This window comes from Paramormyrops kingsleyae, chromosome 7, assembly GCF_048594095.1.
Source record: "Paramormyrops kingsleyae isolate MSU_618 chromosome 7, PKINGS_0.4, whole genome shotgun sequence".
Lineage (NCBI taxonomy): Eukaryota > Metazoa > Chordata > Actinopteri > Osteoglossiformes > Mormyridae > Paramormyrops > Paramormyrops kingsleyae.
Window position 1 is genome coordinate 26,775 of NC_132803.1, and position 21,443 is coordinate 48,217.

Genomic DNA, 21,443 nt, shown 5'->3' on the forward strand with positions numbered 1-21,443 from the left:
AATTATATAATCCGGCTTTACTACCTATGTCATAGGGAACAATAGGTAAGTCTGCCCTCTTTTGGTGAAGACACAGGTACTGCAGCTTGAGCAATATAGTCCGTAATATATATATATATATCTCTGTAGTATGATAGTCCATGATACGTATATGATCTGGCTTTCCTACCCAAACTGAGCATTAGGTCAGCCTGCCCCCACTGGTGAAGACATAGGTACTGCAGCTTGAGCAATAAAGTCCGTAACATATATATATCTTTATTGTATGATAGTCCATGATAAGTATATGATCCGGCTTTACTGCCACAATTATATAATCCGGCCTTACTAACTATGTCATAGGGAACAATAGGTAAGTCTGCCCTCTGTTGGTGAAGACACAGGTACTGCAGCTTGAGCAATATAGTCCGTAATATATATATATATATCTCTATAGTATGATAGTCCATGATACGTATAGGATCTGGCTTTCCTACCCAAACTGAGCATTAGGTCGGCCTGCCCCCACTGGTGAAGACATAGGTACTGCAGCTTGAGCAATAAAGTTCGTAACATATATATATCTCTATAGTATGATAGTCCATGATACGTATATGATCTGGCTTTCCTACCCATACTGAGCATTAGGTCAGCCTGCCCCCACTGGTGAAGACATAGGTACTGCAGCTTGAGCAATAAAGTCCGTAACATATATATATCTTTATTGTATGATAGTCCATGATAAGTATATGATCCGGCTTTACTGCCACAATTATATAATCCGGCCTTACTAACTATGTCATAGGGAACAATAGGTAAGTCTGCCCTCTGTTGGTGAAGACACAGGTACTGCAGCTTGAGCAATATAGTCCGTAATATATATATATATATCTCTATAGTATGATAGTCCATGATACGTATATGATCTGGCTTTCCTACCCATACTGAGCATTAGGTCAGCCTGCCCCCACTGGTGAAGACATAGGTACTGCAGCTTGAGCAATAAAGTCCGTAACATATATATATCTTTATTGTATGATAGTCCATGATAAGTATATGATCCGGCTTTACTGCCACAATTATATAATCCGGCCTTACTAACTATGTCATAGGGAACAATAGGTAAGTCTGCCCTCTGTTGGTGAAGACACAGGTACTGCAGCTTGAGCAATATAGTCCGTAATATATATATATATATCTCTATAGTATGATAGGCCATGATACGTATATGATCTGGCTTTCCTACCCATACTGAGCATTAGGTCAGCCTGCCCCCACTGGTGAAGACATAGGTACTGCAGCTTGAGCAATAAAGTCCGTAACATATATATATCTTTATTGTATGATAGTCCATGATAAGTATATGATCCGGCTTTACTGCCACAATTATATAATCCGGCCTTACTAACTATGTCATAGGGAACAATAGGTAAGTCTGCCCTCTGTTGGTGAAGACACAGGTACTGCAGGTTGAGCAATATAGTCCGTAATATATATATATATATCTCTATAGTATGATAGTCCATGATACGTATAGGATCTGGCTTTCCTACCCAAACTGAGCATTAGGTCGGCCTGCCCCCACTGGTGAAGACATAGGTACTGCAGCTTGAGCAATAAAGTTCGTAACATATATATATCTCTATAGTATGATAGTCCATGATACGTATAGGATCTGGCTTTACTACCCATACTGAGCATTAGGTCAGCCTGCCCCCACTGGTGAAGACATAGGTACTGCAGCTTGAGCAATAAAGTCTGTAATATATATATATCTTTATTGTATGATAGTCCATGATAAGTATATGATCCGGCTTTACTGCCACAATTATATAATCCGGCCTTACTAACTATGTCATAGGGAACAATAGGTAAGTCTGCCCTCTGTTGGTGAAGACACAGGTACTGCAGCTTGAGCAATATAGTCCGTAATATATATATATATCTCTGTAGTATGATAGTCCATGATACGTATATGATCTGGCTTTCCTACGCATAATGAGCATTAGGTCAGCCTGCCCCCACTGGTGAAGACATAGGTACTGCAGCTTGAGCGATAAAGTCCGTAACATATGTATATCTCTATAGTATGATAGTCCATGATACGTATATGATCTGGCTTTCCTACGCATAATGAGCATTAGGTCAGCCTGCCCCCACTGGTGAAGACATAGGTACTGCAGCTTGAGCAATAAAGTCTGTAATATATATATATCTTTATTGTATGATAGTCCATGATAAGTATATGATCCGGCTTTACTGCCACAATTATATAATCCGGCCGTACTAACTATGTCATAGGGAACAATAGGTAAGTCTGCCCTCTGTTGGTGAAGACACAGGTACTGCAGCTTGAGCAATATAGTCCGTAATATATATATATCTCTGTAGTATGGTAGTCCATGATACGTATATGATCTGGCTTTCCTACCCAAACTGAGCATTAGGTCATCCTGCCCCCACTGGTGAAGACATAGGTACTGCAGCTTGAACAATAAAGTGCGCAATATATATCATTTATTACGGCCTCCATATGTATAACTAAATGCTAAAAAGTTAGCGACATCGAATAAAGATAATAGACAATAAAGATTAAAAACAAAAAAATAAATGCACAAATACATCTGGCTATGCCTGCATACATGCATATGTAATGTACAGACATAAAAAACACAACATACTTAAAACAGTTGATCAAAAAACACTTTTGGTCATGTAAAACGAGCTGTCACTTTTTTGACAGCTATAACACTAAGTATAATGACTACTGTGGTAGTCCACGATAAATACAGGATCCGGCCTTACTACCATACCTATATAATCCGGCTTTACTGCCTATACCATAGAGACCAATAGCTCAGTCTGCCCTCTGTTGGTGAAGACAAAGGTACTGCAGCTTGAGCAATAAAGTGCGCAATATATATCATTTATTACGGCCTCCATATGTATAACTAAATGCTAAAAAGTTAGCGACATCGAATAAAGATAATAGACAATAAAGATTAAAAACAAAAAAATAAATGCACAAATACATCTGGCTATGCCTGCATACATGCATATGTAATGTACAGACATAAAAAACACAACATACTTAAAACAGTTGATCAAAAAACACTTTTGGTCATGTAAAACGAGCTGTCACTTTTTTGACAGCTATAACACTAAGTATAATGACTACTGTGGTAGTCCACGATAAATACAGGATCCGGCCTTACTACCATACCTATATAATCCGGCTTTACTGCCTATACCATAGAGACCAATAGCTCAGTCTGCCCTCTGTTGGTGAAGACAAAGGTACTGCAGCTTGAGCAATAAAGTGCGCAATATATATTACTTATTACGGCCTCCCTATGTATAACTAAATGATAAGATGTCACTTTTTTGACAGCTATAACACTAAGTATAATGACTACTGTGGTAGTCCATGATAAGTATACAATCCGGCTTTACTACCTATGCCATAGAGACCAATAGCTCAGTCTGCCCTCTGTTGGTCAAGACAAAGGTACTGCAGCTTGAGCAATAAAGTGCAGAATATATATTACTTATTACGGCCTCCCTATGTATAACTAAATGCTAAGATGTCACTTTTTTGACAGCTATAACACTAAGTATAATGACTACTGTGGTAGTCCATGATAAATACATAATCCGGCTTTACTACCTATGCCATAGAGACCAATAGCTCAGTCTGCCCTCTGTTGGTGAAGACAAAGGTACTGCAGCTTGAGCAATAAAGTGCACAATATATATTATTTATTACGGCCTCCCTAAGCATAACTAAATGATAAAACGTTAGCTACATCGATTAAAGATAATAGACAATAAAGATTAAAAACAAAAAAGTAAATGCACAAATACATCTGGCTATGCCTGCATACATATATATGTGATGTACAGACAGAAAAAAACACAATATACTTTAAAAACTTGATCAAAAAACAATTTTGGCCATGTAAAACGGGCTGTGACATTAGCCTATGTTAAGGTACTACAAACCTTATTACTGAATTATAGAAGCCGTAATATATATGTCTGAGATAGGCCTGAGATAATGAGACTTAGGTAATCCGTAATATATTTTTAAAAAATAAATACTGCCACCTGCAGTACAAAAACAGTTACTACGTAATAGGAATTACGTCCTTCTAATGAATTATAGGTATCCTGGCTTTTCGAACGTATGGGATTTTCCCATTGACGAGGCCAGGTTTCCTAAATTCAGGCCATAAAACTTAATACAGGCCAGGAAAAAAACCCGTCCCATACATTTTTTTTACAAAATGCGGAAAAAATAATAGGTATTCTGGACAGGCTCCTAACCCTAACCCTAACCCTAACCCTAACCCTAACCCTAACCCCTAACCCTAACCCTAACCCTAACCCTAACCCCTAACCCTAACCCCTAACCCTAACCCTAACCCTAACCCTAACCCTAACCCCAAACCACCTCCTACCCCTACCATCTCCTATCCCTGGTCCCTAACCTTAACCGCCTTTTCCCAAACCCTAACCCTAAGTCATAACCCCTTCCCCTACCACAAACCCTAACCTTAACCACTACCTATCCCCAGTCCCTGAGCCCTAACCCCAAACCACCTCCTACCCCTACCATCTCCTATCCCTGGTCCCTAACCTTAACCGCCTTTTCCCAAACCCTAACCCTAAGTCATAACCCCTTCCCCTACCACAAACCCTAACCTTAACCACTACCTATCCCCAGTCCCTGAGCCCTAACCCCAAACCACCTCCTACCCCTACCATCTCCTGTCCCTGGTCCCTAACCTTAACTGCCCTTTCCCAAACCCTAACCATAAGTCATAACCCCTTCCCCTATCACAAACCCTTACCCCTATCTATGCCCCTTCCCTAAATTCAGGGGACCTCTAACGCCTAAACCCTAACCCAACCCTAACCCTAACCCTAACCCCTAACCCCTAACCCTAACCCTAACCCTAACCCCTAACCCTAACCCTAACCCTAATTAGAGATTGTTAGGAGAAAAGAAATTATTCTCGGTATAATTCCAAGACTTTTTAAAAATTCATATCTCCCTCAATTATTAACCTATCGTTAAGAAGATTGGCTCCTTTGGTAGTCCTCGGTCTCCTCTACCACAAGAATTTTTGTTTAGCTCCATACCACTAACAGCTGCTGAGAAATAAAATGTTGAAAATGGCCATTTTGCCTGAAATTCGACTGCTGGCCATCATTTCTGGTGGTGCTATCGCTCCACCTAAACTCAAAGTGCTCAATATATCCAGCTTGGAATCTAAGAGTTGTAATTGTGATCCTTGTCATTTGGCCAGAGCGCTTCTTCTTATGTTAGATCATATCATTGTCCTAAAAAACTGCCGTTTTAGTACTTCAATGCTATGTTTATGGACTTTCAGATATTGCATTTGGACTCATTAGCAGATAAGCAAATTAACATTCATTTGCATTTCAGACAGCTACCCTAGCCATTCGGGAGAAGCCAACTTGGAATGGTAGATCAACTTTTTGGACTGATAACTGCTATTATCAAATTAACAGTGATTTGCATATCAGACAGCTACCCTAGCCATTCGGGAGAAGCCAACTTGGAATGGTAGATCAACTTTTTGGACTGATAGCTGCCATTATCAAATTAACAGCGATTTGCATGTCAGACAACTACCCTCGACATTTGGGAGAAGGCAACTTGGAATGGTAGATCAAATTTTTGGACTGATAACTGCCACGTCTTTTTGGCCTCCGTGGTCTTTGTGACTTAATTATTGTTTCGTCGTTTTGTTTGTGTATAACCATGTAGAGTCTTTGGAGAGGCTGGATAATATGAGAAGCAAAACTCTCCAAACCTCCGCTGCCTTGCGGCATACCCGTTGATGGGAAAGGCTAGGGGAGTAAACCCCGACAGAAAATCCGGAGCTAGGTATGGAGTCCCTAAGGCGGCTTGACCTAGTATCGTCGACACCGGCAACTCCTGTGGCGCAGCTGAAGCCAAGCTGTATTGACTGTGTCTTTCCCTTGGATCCTTCAGCTGTGAGGAGAGGGGTGGACTGCTGCATGGGCAACAGCTGGCCCTCCATATCACCCTGCCCAGGCTCTGTAGCTTCGCTACACTGGAGAGGACACTGCAGTGTCATCGCAAGATGTCGACTCAACACGGGAGGGGGAAGATACCGGTTATAAGCTCGTCCGATTTGCGATGGAAACGAGTGCCAGGGGCCTCCTTCGACGGTGGGAGAGGTCATTGTGCCTCATTGGACAGATACCGCCTGCCTTAAGCTGGGCAGCCCCCAGCCAGTTAGGTGCCGTCCCACCATGGCTTACCTGCCCCACTGGGTGCGTGGGGATCAGAGAGGCATTTCAAGATTACATAAACTGAACTTACAGATCTTGATTTTGAATTGTCACTCACATTAGAAAATTAACACTGAATTACATAAGTGCTCCTTACCATATCCATTCGGGAGAACACTTCTTGGAATTGGTAAATCATCTTTTTGGCCTCTATGGTCTTTGTGGCTTAATCTGTGGCTGTGCTTAAATTAGGGAATAATGTTTTCTTTCTGGAATGCCTCGCAATGCATCTCAATGGACCGACTAGAGAAAAATATTTTTTATTTGTAACAGCGTGGCCTACATACTGCATTGCAGCCCATTATGATAAAAATCCAGCTGGTTTCAAATGGAAGAAGCATAATCTTAACAGACATGTATAGATGGGATAAAGCAGCAGACTGTCCAGTTTCAGAAACACTTTGAAACATCTTCATACGTCACTTTTACGTGGAGTTATGGGCTGTCAAATGACAGGTGGGTTGTTTCCATTCACTTACATAGGCGACCTTGGGAAATTAAAAAGGTCACTGCAGGCTGTAGGCATAAAATGTGGCACACTCATTCAGGTACGCATCTAGTCTGGCTTTGCCAAATTTCAGACTACTAGCTTATACGGTTCAGCTGTGATGCCCCCTCAGCTTCATTTCAGCACTGCACTTAAACAGCGCCCCATTGACTTGCATTGGTGACTTTTATCATTTTAAATAACCATATATTGTGTGGTGTACACCCTTGAGCTGTGGCACACTTGTTTACATATGTGACTAGTTCTAGCATGCCAAATTTCAGACCGCTAGATTGTACGGCTCAGGTCTGAGGCCCCCATGAGCTTAATGAGGCATAAAATATCGGTACATTAAAAGTTTAAAGTTACACCAAAGATGTTGTGAAAGGATTGCCTCAATGAGACTTTGCACACTTGTTCAAACCAATGAGTAGTTAATGCATGCCAAATGTCAGACCACTAGCTGGTACATTTCAGCCATGACCACCCGTAATGTTTTGTGAAAAATAAAGTCAATCATCTTCTCATTGTCTTGCATCTGTCACTTTAGCAAATTCAAAAGACCACTGTACGTATTTTATTGAGGGCTGCACTGATGAAACTTTACATACATGTTCTGACATATGTGTAGTGTGTGACTAGTGATTCTCAGGCTGCTTTCTCTACGTCACACAGAAATATCAACTGACAAATAATAGGTGGGCCTACCTCAATCATTTTAGGTTAGAGAATAATATTTTTTCTCTGGAATGGCTCCCAATGCATCTCAATGGACTGACTAGAGAATAATATTTTTTATTTGGAATGGTGTGGCCTACATGCTGCATTGCAGCCACTTATGATAAATATCCAGCTGATGTCAAATGAAAGAAGCATAATCTTAACAGACATGTATAGATGGAATTAAGCAGCAGCTTGTCTAGTTTCAGAAACACTTTCAACCATCTTCCTAGGCTACTCCTACATGGAGTTATGGTCTCTCAAATAAAAGGTGGGGTGCCTCCATTTACTTAACATTGGCGACCTTGGCAGATTACAAAGGTCACTGCAGGTCAGGGGTCAGGGCTACAGATATGAAACTTGGCAAACTTGTTTAACCCTACATCTAGTTCATGGATACCAAATTTCAGACCACTACCTGGTACGGTTTAGCTGTGAGGCCCCCCTGAGCTTAATCTACAGGAAAAGTTCAATGTCATTGAAACACTGTTGCAACTTTCTGTGAGAACTGCCAACATAGGTGTTGTTCCTGTGAGAGAGTTTTTTTGCACTAATTGTGGTCTCCTCCATTCTGCCCATTTCTGACCGGTACATTAAGAGTATACAAAAGTTTAATAAAACATAATACAAATTATGTAAAATTATAAAATTTATTTTGTCTGTAGAGATCCTCTTCTAGACAAAGTCATGCAACCAGAAGTCAGTCTGATCAAGCTAACAACATTTTTCTGAAATAAAACTTTTAAAACAGTCAAGTTTGACTGGAACACAGCAAGAGGGTACATATGAGGCATACAATATCTTTACATTAAAACTTTAAAATTACACCAAAGATGTTGTGAAAGGCTTGTCTCCATGAGATTTTGCACACTTGTCCATACCCATAAGTAGTTAATGCATGCCAAATTTCAGATGACTAGCTCGTACGGTTCAGCTGTGAGGGCCCCCTTAGCATAATATGCGGAATATAATATCCATACATTATACCTTTAAAATTTCACCAAAGGTGTTGTGAAAGGCATGCCTCCATGAGACTTTGCACAGTTGTTCATACCTATTAGTAGTTAAAGCATGCCAAATTTCAGACAGCTAGCTGGTAAGTTTCAGCCGTGACCCCCCTTAATGTTGTTTGAAAAATAAAGTCAATCATCTCCACATTGTCTTGCATCTGTGACTTTAGCAAATTCTAAAGGCCACTGCAGCTCTTTGTTGAGGGCTGCACTCATGAAACTTTACATACATGTTCTGACATATGTCTAATGTGTGACCACTGATTTTCAGGCCACTATCTCTACGCCACATAGAAATATCACCTGACAAATGATAGGTGGGCCTGCCCCAATCAGTTTAGATTTAGAGAATAATATTTTTTCTCTGGAATGGCTCCCAATGCATCTCAATGGACCGACTAGAGAATAATATGTTTTATTTGGAACGGCACGGCCTACATATTGCATTGCAGCCACTCATTATGGATTACCTGCTAGTTTTAAATAAAGGAGGCATAATCTTAACAGACATGTATAGATGGGATAAAGCAGCAGACTGTCCAGTTTCAGAAACACTTTGAAGCATCTTCATACGTCACTTCGACATGCAGTTATGGCCTGTCACATGACAGGTGTGGTGCTTCCATTCACTTACATAGGCGACCTTACGAAATTAAAAAGGTCACTTCTGTCACGTGCCAGCAAGAAAGAAGACGGAGATCCAGAAATGCAGCGATCAGAGGGGTTTAATGAGGTAAGTGAGCGACTGGAAATGACGGAGAACAGTCCCGCCCACAGAAGGGAAACCGGCTTCTCTGTCCGGATGGTAAGGTCGGGAGCAGGTGACCAGAGAAGGATCTCCCACTTGGAGAGCCGGTGCTGAGGTATCGAAGCGGCGCGCAGGAATCAGGGTCGTTGTACGTAATCCGGGGTCGATGCCAGGGAGGTCCGTCCGACGAAGAAAGACTGTAACAAGGGACACGAGGCTGGGGACGTAGTACGTGGCGGGACAGGTGAGTCAAGGACGGGAGCGGTTCTAAGGAGGGAAGGAGAGGAGTTAAGGATTAGACACCGGGAGGACAGGTAAGGCTGGGAGACGTGGGCAAACAAGAGACAGGCAAAACGCTCGGTATGGCACAGTAACATCGGCTCAATACTTCACAAGGAGTCTTGGCCAGTGTTCTCCTTTTAAACTGAGTTTAATCGGCTGTTGATGTGGTGCACCGGTCGGGCCCCGCCCCCGTGGGCGTGACAACTGCAGGCTGTAGGCATAAAATGTGGCACACTCATTCAGGTACACATCTAGTCTGGCTTTGCCAAATTTCAGACTACTAGCTTATACGGTTCAGCTGTGATGCCCCCTCAGCTTCATTTCAGCACTGTACTTAAACAGCACCCCATTGACTTGTATTGGTGACTTTTATCATTTTAAATAATCATATATTGTGTGGTGTACACCCTTGAGCTGTGGCACACTTGTTTCCATATGTGTCTAGTCTTAGCATACCAAATTTCAGACCCCTAGTTTGTACGGCTCAGGTCTGAGGCCCCCCTGAGCTTAATATGAGGCATAAAATATCGGTACATTAAAAGTTTAAAGTTACACCAAAGATGTTGTGAAAGGCTTGCCTCAATGAGACTTTGCACACTTGTTCAAACCAATGAGTAGTTAATGCATGCCAAATGTCAGACCCCTAGCTGGTACAGTTCAGCCGTGACCGCCCCTAATGTTGTTTGAAAAATAAAGTCAATTCTCTGCATTGTCTTGCATCTGTCACTTTAGCAAATTCAAAAGGCCACTGCACGTATTTTATTGAGGGCTGCACTGACGAAACTTTACATAAATGTTCTGACATATATCTAGTGTGTGACCACTGATTTTCAGGCCACTATCTCTATGCCACACAGAAATATCAACTGACAAAAGATAGGTGGGCCTGCTCCAGTCATTTTAGATTAGAGAATAATATTTTTTCTCTGGAATGGCTCCCAATGCATCTCAATGGACCGACTAGAGAATAATATTTTTTATTTGGAACGGCATGGCCTACATATTGCATTGCAGCCACTCATTATGGAATACCTGCTAGTTTTAAATAAAGGAGGCATAATCTTAACAGACATGTATAGATGCGATTAAGCAGCTACAGTACCTGTCTAGTTTTAGAAACACTTTGAACCATCGTCATAGGTCACCTCTACATGTAGTTATGGGCTGTCAAATGACATATTGACTGTTTAGGGAAAAATATTTGACATAGAGAATGGCCTTTGACCATCTCACCCACAAAAAACAAACACTAAAACATCACCATCTTTGCTGCATTGGCAGTGATTTGGGGAAAATAGGCGGGCTGCTGTTGATCCCGATTCATGTGAAGAATGTCTGTCTTGGACTCTCAGATCTCTTTAGGAATGATCACTGCAATTAGCAAATTAACAACGATTTGGATATCAGAAAACTAGCATAGACATTTGGGAGAACGCTTCTTGGAATTAAGATCATACTTGTGGAACAAAAGATTACATAAGCTGAACTTCCAGAGCTCAATTTTGGATTGTCACAGGTTGGGAATGTGGTCCTAACACATTCCAAGCGGCCATTGACTGAGCAATGCAAGTGATGGAATGGGATGAATTCCTTGGAATCCCTTCCGAACTCCATATTCCGGCCCATTTTAAAGATTCCACAATGACGAACAAAGTCCTAACCGTACCAATTTGGGAGTCCGCTTCTTGGAATTAAGATCATACTTGTGGAACAAAAGATTACATAAGCTGAACTTCCAGAGCTCAATTTTGGATTGTCACAGGTTGGGAATGTGGTCCTAACACATTCCAAGCGGCCATTGACTGAGCAATGCAAGCGATGGAATGGGATGAATTCCTTGGAATCCCTTCCGAACTCCATATTCCGGCCCATTTTAAAGATTCCACAATGACGAACAAAGTCCTAACCGTACCAATTTGGGAGTCCGCTTCTTGGAATTAAGATCATACTTGTGGAACAAAAGATTACATAAGCTGAACTTCCAGATCTCAATTTTGGATTGTCACTCCCATTAGAAAATTAACACTGAATTACATAAGTGCTGCTTACCCTATCCATTCGGGAGAACACTTCTTGGAATTGGTAAATCATCTTTTTGGCCTCTATGGTCTTTGTGGCTTAATCTGTGGCTGTGCTTAAATTAGGGAATAATGTTTTCTTTCTGGAATGCCTCCCAATGCATCTCAATGGACCGACTAGAGAATAATATTTTTTATTTGGAACGGTGTGGCCTACATACTGCATTGCAGCCAATTATGACAAAAATCCAGCTGGTTTCAAATGAAAGAAGCATAATCTTAACAGACATGTATAGATGGGATAAAGCAGCAGACTGTCCAGTTTCAGAAACACTTTGAAACATCTTCATACGTCACTTTTACGTGGAGTTATGGGCTGTCAAATGACAGGTGGGTTGGTTCCATTCACTTACATAGGCGACCTTGGGAAATTAAAAAGGTCACTGCAGGCTGTAGGCATAAAATGTGGCACGCTCATAGTCTGGCTTTGCCAAATTTCAGACTCCTAGCTTATACGGTTCAGCTGTGATGCCCCCTCGGCTTCATTTCAGCACTGCACTTAAACAGCGCAACCATTGACTTGTATTGGTGACTTTTATCATTTTAAATAATCATATATCGTGTGGTGTACACCCTTGAGCTGTGGCACACTTGTTTCCATATGTGACTAGTTCTAGCATGCCAAATTTCAGACCCCTAGCTTGTACGGCTCAGGTCTGAGGCCCCCCTGAGCTTAATATGAGGCATAAAATATCGGTACATTAAAAGTTTAAAGTTACACCAAAGATGTTGTGAAAGGCTTGCCTCAATGAGATTTTGAACGCTTGTTCAAACCAATGAGTAGTTAATGCATGCCAAATGTCAGACCCCTAGCTGGTACAGTTCAGCTGTGACCCCCCCTAATGTTGTATGAAAAATAAAGTCAATTCTCTGCATTGTCTTGCATCTGTCACTTTAGCAAATTCAAAAGGCAACTGCACGTATTTTATTGAGGGCTGCACTGACGAAACTTTACACAAATGTTCTAACATATATCTAGTGTGTGACCACTGATTTTCAGGCCACTATCTCTATGCCACACAGAAATATCAACTGACAAAAGATAGGTGGGCCTGCTCCAGTCATTTTAGATTAGAGAATAATATTTTTTCGCTGGAATGGCTCCCAATGCATCTCAATGGACCGACTAGAGAATAATATTTTTTATTTGGAACGGTACGGCCTACATATTGCATTGCAGCCACTCATTATGGAATACCTGCTAGTTTTAAATAAAGGAGCCATAATCTTAACAGACATGTATAGATGGGATTAAGCAGCTACCTGTCTAGTTTTAGAAACACTTTGAACCATCGTCATAGGTCACCTCTACATGGAGTTATGGGCTGTCAGATGACATATTGACTGTTTAGGGAAAAATATTTGACATAGAGAATGGCCTTTGACCATCTCACCCACAAAAAAACAAACACTAAAACATCACCATCTTTGCTGCATTGGCAGTGATTTGGGGAAAATAGGCGGGCTGCTGTTGATCCCGATTCATGTGAAGAATGTCTGTCTTGGACTCTCAGATCTCTTTTGGAATGATCACTGCAATTAGCAAATTAACAACGATTTGGATATCAGAAAACTAGCATAGACATTTGGGAGAACGCTTCTTGGAATTAAGATCATACTTGTGGAACAAAAGATTACATAAGCTGAACTTCCAGAGCTCAATTTTGGATTGTCACAGGTTGGGAATGTGGTCCTAACACATTCCAAGCGGCCATTGACTGAGCAATGCAAGTGATGGAATGGGATGAATTCCTTGGAATCCCTTCCGAACTCCATATTCCGGCCCATTTTAAAGATTCCACAATGACGAACAAAGTCCTAACCGTACCCATTTGGGAGACCGCTTCTTGGAATTAAGATCATACTTGTGGAACAAAAGATTACATAAGCTGAACTTCCAGAGCTCAATTTTGGATTGTCACAGGTTGGGAATGTGGTCCTAACACATTCCAAGCGGCCATTGACTGAGCAATGCAAGTGATGGAATGGGATGAATTCCTTGGAATCCCTTCCGAACTCCATATTCCGGCCCATTTTAAAGATTCCACAATGACGAACAAAGTCCTAACCGTACCCATTTGGGAGACCGCTTCTTGGAATTAAGATCATACTTGTGGAACAAAAAATTACATAAGATGAACTTCCAGATCTCGATTTTGGATTGTCACTCCCATTAGAAAATTAACACTGAATTACATAAGTGCTCCTTACCCTATCCATTTGGGAGAACACTTCCTGGAATTGGTAAATCGTCTTTTTGGCCTCTATGGTCTTTGTGGCTTAATCTGTGGCTGTGCTTAAATTAGGGAATAATGTTTTCTTTCTGGAATGCCTCCCAATGCATCTCAATGGACCGACTAGAGAATAATATTTTTTATTTGGAACGGTGTGGCCTACATAATGCATTGCAGCCAATTATGACAAAAATCCAGCTGGTTTCAAATGAAAGAAGCATAATCTTAACAGACATGTATAGATGGGATAAAGCAGCAGACTGTCCAGTTTCAGAAACACTTTGAAACATCTTCATACGTCACTTTTACGTGGAGTCATGGGCTGTCAAATGACAGGTGGGTTGTTTCCATTCACTTACATAGGCGACCTTGGGAAATTAAAATGGTCATTGCAGGCTGTAGGCATAAAATGTGGCACGCTCATTCAGGTACGGATCAAGTCTGGCTTTGCCAAATTTCAGACTCCTAGCTTATACGGTTCAGCTGTGATGCCCCCTCGGCTTCATTTCAGCACTGCACTTAAACAGCACCCCATTGACTTGTATTGGTGACTTTTATCATTTTAAATAGTCATATATTGTGTGGTGTACACCCTTGAGCTGTAGCACACTTGTTTCCATATGTGTCTAGTCCTAGCATGCCGAATTTCAGACCTTCAGCTAGTACGGTTCAGCGGTGAGCCCCCCGTGAGCATAATATGAGGCAGATAATATCCTATAATTATAAATTTAAAATTACACCAAAGATGGTGTGAAAGGCTTGCCTCTATGAGACTTTGCACACTTTTTCAGACCCAAAAGTAGTTAGTGCTTGCAAAATTTCACACCCCTATCTGGTAGGGTTTAGCTATGAGGGCCCCCTGAACTTAATATGAGGAATATAATATCCATACATTAAAACTTTAAAATTACACCAAAGTTGTTGTGAAAGGCTTGCCTCTATGAAACTTTGCACAATTGTTTATACCAAAAAGTAGTTAATGCACAACAAATTTCAGACCTCTATCTGGTATGGTTCAGCTGTGAGGGCCCCCTCAGCTTAATATGAGGCATATAATATCCTGTAATTATAAATTTAAAATTACACCAAATCTGTTATGAAAGGCTTGCCTCCATGAGACTTTGCACACTTGTTCATACCCATAAGTAGTTGATGCCTGCCAAATTTCAGACCTCTAGCTGGTACGGGTCAGCTGTGACACCCCCTAATGTTTTTTGAAAAATAAAGTCAATCATCTCCCCATTGTCTTGCATCTGTGACTTTAGGAAATTCAAAAGGTCACTGCAGCTATTTGTTGAGGGCTGCACTGATGAAACTTTGCATACATGTTCTGACATATGTCTAGTGTGTGAACACTGATTTTCAGGCCACTATTTCTATACCACACAGAAATATCACCTGACAAAAGATAGGTGGGTCTGCTCCAATCATTTTAGATTAGAGAATAATATTTTTTCTCTGGAATGGCTCCCAATGCATCTCAATGGACCGACTAGAGAAAAATATTTTTTATTTGGAATGGCGCGGCCTATATACTGCATTGCAGCCACTTATGATAAAAATCAAGCTTGTTTCAAATGAAAAAGGCATAATCTTAACAGACATGTATAGATGTGATTGAAGAGCAGACTATCTAGTTTCAGGAACACTTTAAACCATCTTCCTAGGATACTCCTACATGCAGTTATGGCCTGTCAAATGATAGGTGGGGTGCATCCATTCACTTAACATTGGCAACCTTGGCAGATTCAAATGGTCACTGCAGGTCAGAGGTCAGGGCTACACTTATGAAACTTGGCAAACATGTTCATACCTACATCTAGTTTAGGTATACCAAATTTCAGACGACTAGCTGGTATGGTTCAGCTGTGAGGGCCCGCTGAACTTAATATGAGGAATATAATATCCATACATTAAAACTTTAAAATTACACCAAAGTTGTTGTGAAAGGCTTACCTCCATGAGACTTTGCACAGTCGTTCAGACACAGAAGTAGTTAATTTCTGCCAAATTTCAGAGCTCCAGCTGGTACGGTTCAGCGGTGAGGCCCCCCTGAGCATAATATGAGGCAGATAATATCCTGTAATTAAAACTTTAAAATTACACCAAAGTTGTTGTGAAAGGCTTGCCTCTATGAAACTTTGCACAATTGTTTATAGCAAAAAGTAGTTAATGCACAACAAATTTCAGACCTCTATCTGGTACGGTTCAGCTGTGAGGGCCCCCTCAGCTTAATATGAGGCATATAATATCCTGTAATTATAAATTTAAAATTACACCAAATCTGTTGTGAAAGGCTTGCCTCCATGAGACTTTGCACAATGGTTTATAGCAAAAAGTAGTTAATGCACAACAAATTCCAGACCTCTAGCTCGTACGGATCAGCTGTGGGGGACCCCTGAGCTTAATATGAGGAATATAATATCCATAAATTAAAACTTTAAAATTACACCAACGATGTTGTGAAAGGCTTCCCTCCATGAGACTTTGCACAGTCGTTCAGACACAGAAGTAGTTAATTTCTGCCAAATTTCAGAGCTCCAGCTGGTACGGTTCAGCGGTGAGGCCCCCCTGAGCATAATATGAGGCAGATAATATCCTTTAATTAAAACTTTAAAATTACACCAAAGTTGTTGTGAAAGGCTTGCCTCTATGAAACTTTGCACAATTGTTTATAGCAAAAAGTAGTTAATGCACAACAAATTTCAGACCTCTATCTGGTACGGATCAGCTGTGAGGGCCCCCTCAGCTTAATATGAGGCATATAATATCCTGTAATTATAAATTTAAAATTACACCAAATCTGTTGTGAAAGGCTTGCTTCCAAGAGACTTTGCACAATTGTTTATAGCAAATAGTAGTTAATGCACAACAAATTTCAGACCTCTATCTGGTACGGTTCAGCTGTGAGGGCCCCCTCAGCTTAATATGAGGAATATAATATCCATACATTAAAACTTTAAAATTACACCAAAGATTTTGTGAAAGGATTACCTCCATGAGACTTTGCACAGTCGTTCAGACACAGAAGTACTTAATTCTTGCCTAATTTCAGACCTTCAGCTAGTACGGTTCAGCGGTGAGGCCCCCCTGAGCATAATATGAGGCAGGTAATATCCTATAATTATAAATTTAAAATTACACCAAATCTGTTGTGAAAGGCTTGCCTCTATGAGACTTTGCACACTTGTTCATGCCCATAAGTAGTTGATGCATGCCAAATTTCAGACCTCTAGCTGGTACGGGTCAGCTGTGACACCCCCTAATGTTTTTTGAAAAATAAAGTCAATCATCTCCCCATTGTCTTGCATCTGTGACTTTAGGAAATTCAAAAGGTCACTGCAGCTATTTGTTGAGGGCTGCACTGATGAAACTTTGCATACATGTTCTGACATATGTCTAGTGTGTGAACACTGATTTTCAGGCCACTATTTCTATACCACACAGAAATATCACCTGACAAAAGATAGGTGGGCCTGCTCCAATCATTTTAGATTAGAGAATAATATTTTTTCTCTGGAATGGCTCCCAATGCATCTCAATGGACCGACTAGAGAAAAATATTTTTTATTTGGAATGTCGCGGCCTATATACTGCATTGCAGCCACTTATGATAAAAATCAAGCTTGTTTCAAATGAAAAAGGCATAATCTTAACAGACATGTATAGATGTGATTCAAGAGCAGACTGTCTAGTTTCAGGAACACTTTTAAGCATCTTCCTAGGCTACTCCTACATGCAGTTATGGCCTGTCAAATGAAAGGTGGGGTGCATCCATTCACTTAACATTGGCAACCTTGGCAGATTCAAATGGTCACTGCAGGTCAGGGGTCATGGCTACACTTATGAAACTTGGCAAACATGTTCAAACCTACATCTAGTTTAGGTATACCAAATTTCAGACGACTAGCTGGTATGGTTCAGCTGTGAGGGCCCGCTGAACTTAATATGAGGAATATAATATCCATACATTAAAACTTTAAAATTACACCAAAGATGTTGTGAAAGGCTTACCTCCATGAGACTTTGCACAGTCGTTCAGACACAGAAGTACTTAATTCTTGCCTAATTCCAGACCTTCAGCTAGTACGGTTCAGCGGTGAGGCCCCCCTGAGCATAATATGAGGCAGGTAATATCCTATAATTATAAATTTAAAATTACACCAAATCTGTTGTGAAAGGCTTCCCTCTATGAGACTTTGCACACTTGTTCATACCCATAAGTAGTTGATGCAAGCCAAATTTCAGACCTCTAGCTGGTACGGGTCAGCTGTGACACCCCCTAATGTTTTTTGAAAAATAAAGTCAATCATCTCCCCATTGTCTTGCATCTGTGACTTTAGGAAATTCAAAAGGTCACTGCAGCTATTTGTTGAGGGCTGCACTGATGAAACTTTGCATACATGTTCTGACATATGTCTAGTGTGTGAACACTGATTTTCAGGCCACTATTTCTATCACTATTTCAGGCCACCTATAAGATAGGTGGGTCTGCTCCAATCATTTTAGATTAGAGAATAATATTTTTTCTCTGGAATGGCTCCCAATGCATCTCAATGGACCGACTAGAGAAAAATATTTTTTATTTGGAATGGCGCAGCCTACATACTGCATTGCAGCCACTTATGATAAAAATCAAGCTTGTTTCAAATGAAAAAGGCATAATCTTAACAGACATGTATAGATGTGATTCAAGAGCAGACTATCTAGTTTCAGGAACACTTTAAACCATCTTCCTAGGCTACTCCTACATGCAGTTATGGCCTGTCAAATGATAGGTGGGGTGCATCCATTCACTTAACATTGGCAACCTTGGCAGATTCAAATGGTCACTGCAGGTCAGAGGTCAGGGCTACACTTATGAAACTTGGCAAACATGTTCATACCTACACCTAGTTTAGGTATACCAAATTTCAGACGACTAGCTGGTATGGTTCAGCTGTGAGGGCCCGCTGAACTTAATATGAGGAATATAATATCCATACATTAAAACTTTAAAATTACACCAAAGTTGTTGTGAAAGGCTTAGCTCTATGAGACTTTGCACACTTTTTCAGACCCAAAAGTAGTTAGTGCTTGCAAAATTTCACACCCCTATCTGGTAGGGTTTAGCTGTGGGGGACCCCTGAGCTTAATATGAGGAATATAATATCCATACATTAAAACTTTAAAATTACACCAACGATGTTGTGAAAGGCTTCCCTCTATGAAACTTTGCACACTTTTTCAGAACCAAAAGTAGTTAGTGCTTGCAAAATTTCACACCCCTATCTGGTAGGGTTTAGCTGTGAGGGCCCCCTGAACTTAATATGAGGAATATAATATCCATACATTAAAACTTTAAAATTACACCAAAGTTGTTGTGAAAGGCTTGCCTCTATGAAACTTTGCACAATTGTTTATAGCAAAAAGTAGTTAATGCACAACAAATTTCAGACCTCTATCTGGTATGGTTCAGCTGTGAGGGCCCCCTCAGCTTAATATGAGGCATATAATATCCTGTAATTATAAATTTAAAATTACACCAAATCTGTTGTGAAAGGCTTGCCTCCATGAGACTTTGCACACTTGTTCATACCCATAAGTAGTTGATGCCTGCCAAATTTCAGTCCTCTAGCTGGTACGGGTCAGCTGTGACACCCCCTAATGTTTTTTGAAAAATAAAGTCAATCATCTCCCCATTGTCTTGCATCTGTGACTTTAGGAAATTCAAAAGGTCACTGCAGCTATTTGTTGAGGGCTGCACTGATGAAACTTTGCATACATGTTCTGACATATGTCTAGTGTGTGAACACTGATTTTCAGGCCACTATTTCTATACCACACAGAAATATCACCTGACAAAAGATAGGTGGGCCTGCTCCAATCATTTTAGATTAGAGAATAATATTTTTTCTCTGGAATGGCTCCCAATGCATCTCAATGGACCGACTAGAGAAAAATATTTTTTATTTGGAATGGCGCAGCCTACATACTGCATTGCAGCCACTTATGATAAAAATCAAGCTTGTTTCAAATGAAAAAGGCATAATCTTAACAGACATGTATAGATGTGATTCAAGAGCAGACTATCTAGTTTCAGGAACACTTTAAACCATCTTCCTAGACTACTCCTACATGCAGTTATGGCCTGTCAAATGATAGGTGGGGTGCATCCATTCACTTAACATTGGCAACCTTGGCAGATTCAAATGGTCACTGCAGGTCAGAGGTCAGGGCTACACTTATGAAACTTGGCAAACATGTTCATACCTACACCTAGTTTAGGTATACCAAATTTCAGACGACTAGCTGGTATGGTTCAGCTGTGAGGGCCCGCTGAACTTAATATGAGGAATATAATATCCATACATTAAAACTTTAAAATTACACCAAAGTTGTTGTGAAAGGCTTAGCTCTATGAGACTTTGCACACTTTTTCAGACCCAAAAGTAGTTAATGCATGCCAAATTCCAGACCACTAGCTCGTACGGTTCAGCTGTGGGGGACCCCTGAGCTTAATATAAGGAATATAATATCCATAAATTAAAACTTTAAAATTACACCAACGATGTTGTGAAAGGCTTGCCTCTATGAGACTTTGCACACTTTTTCAGACCCAAAAGTAGTTAGTGCTTGCAAAATTTCACACCCCTATCTGGTAGGGTTTAGCTGTGGGGGACCCCTGAGCTTAATATGAGGAATATAATATCCATACATTAAAACTTTAAAATTACACCAACGATGTTGTGAAAGGCTTCCCTCTATGAGACTTTGCACACTTTTTCAGAACCAAAAGTAGTTAGTGCTTGCAAAATTTCACACCCCTATCTGGTAGGGTTTAGCTGTGAGGGCCCCCTGAACTTAATATGAGGAATATAATATCCATACATTAAAACTTTAAAATTACACCAAAGTTGTTGTGAAAGGCTTGCCTCTATGAAACTTTGCACAATTGTTTATAGCAAAAAGTAGTTAATGCACAACAAATTTCAGACCTCTATCTGGTATGGTTCAGCTGTGAGGGCCCCCTCAGCTTAATATGAGGCATATAATATCCTGTAATTATAAATTTAAAATTACACCAAATCTGTTGTGAAAGGCTTGCCTCCATGAGACTTTGCACACTTGTTCATACCCATAAGTAGTTGATGCCTGCCAAATTTCAGTCCTCTAGCTGGTACGGGTCAGCTGTGACACCCCCTAATGTTTTTTGAAAAATAAAGTCAATCATCTCCCCATTGTCTTGCATCTGTGACTTTAGGAAATTCAAAAGGTCACTGCAGCTATTTGTTGAGGGCTGCACTGATGAAACTTTGCATACATGTTCTGACATATGTCTAGTGTGTGAACACTGATTTTCAGGCCACTATTTCTATACCACACAGAAATATCACCTGACAAAAGATAGGTGGGTCTGCTCCAATCATTTTAGATTAGAGAATAATATTTTTTCTCTGGAATGGCTCCGAATGCATCTCAATGGACCGACTAGAGAAAAATATTTTTTATTTGGAATGTCGCGGCCTATATACTGCATTGCAGCCACTTATGATAAAAATCAAGCTTGTTTCAAAT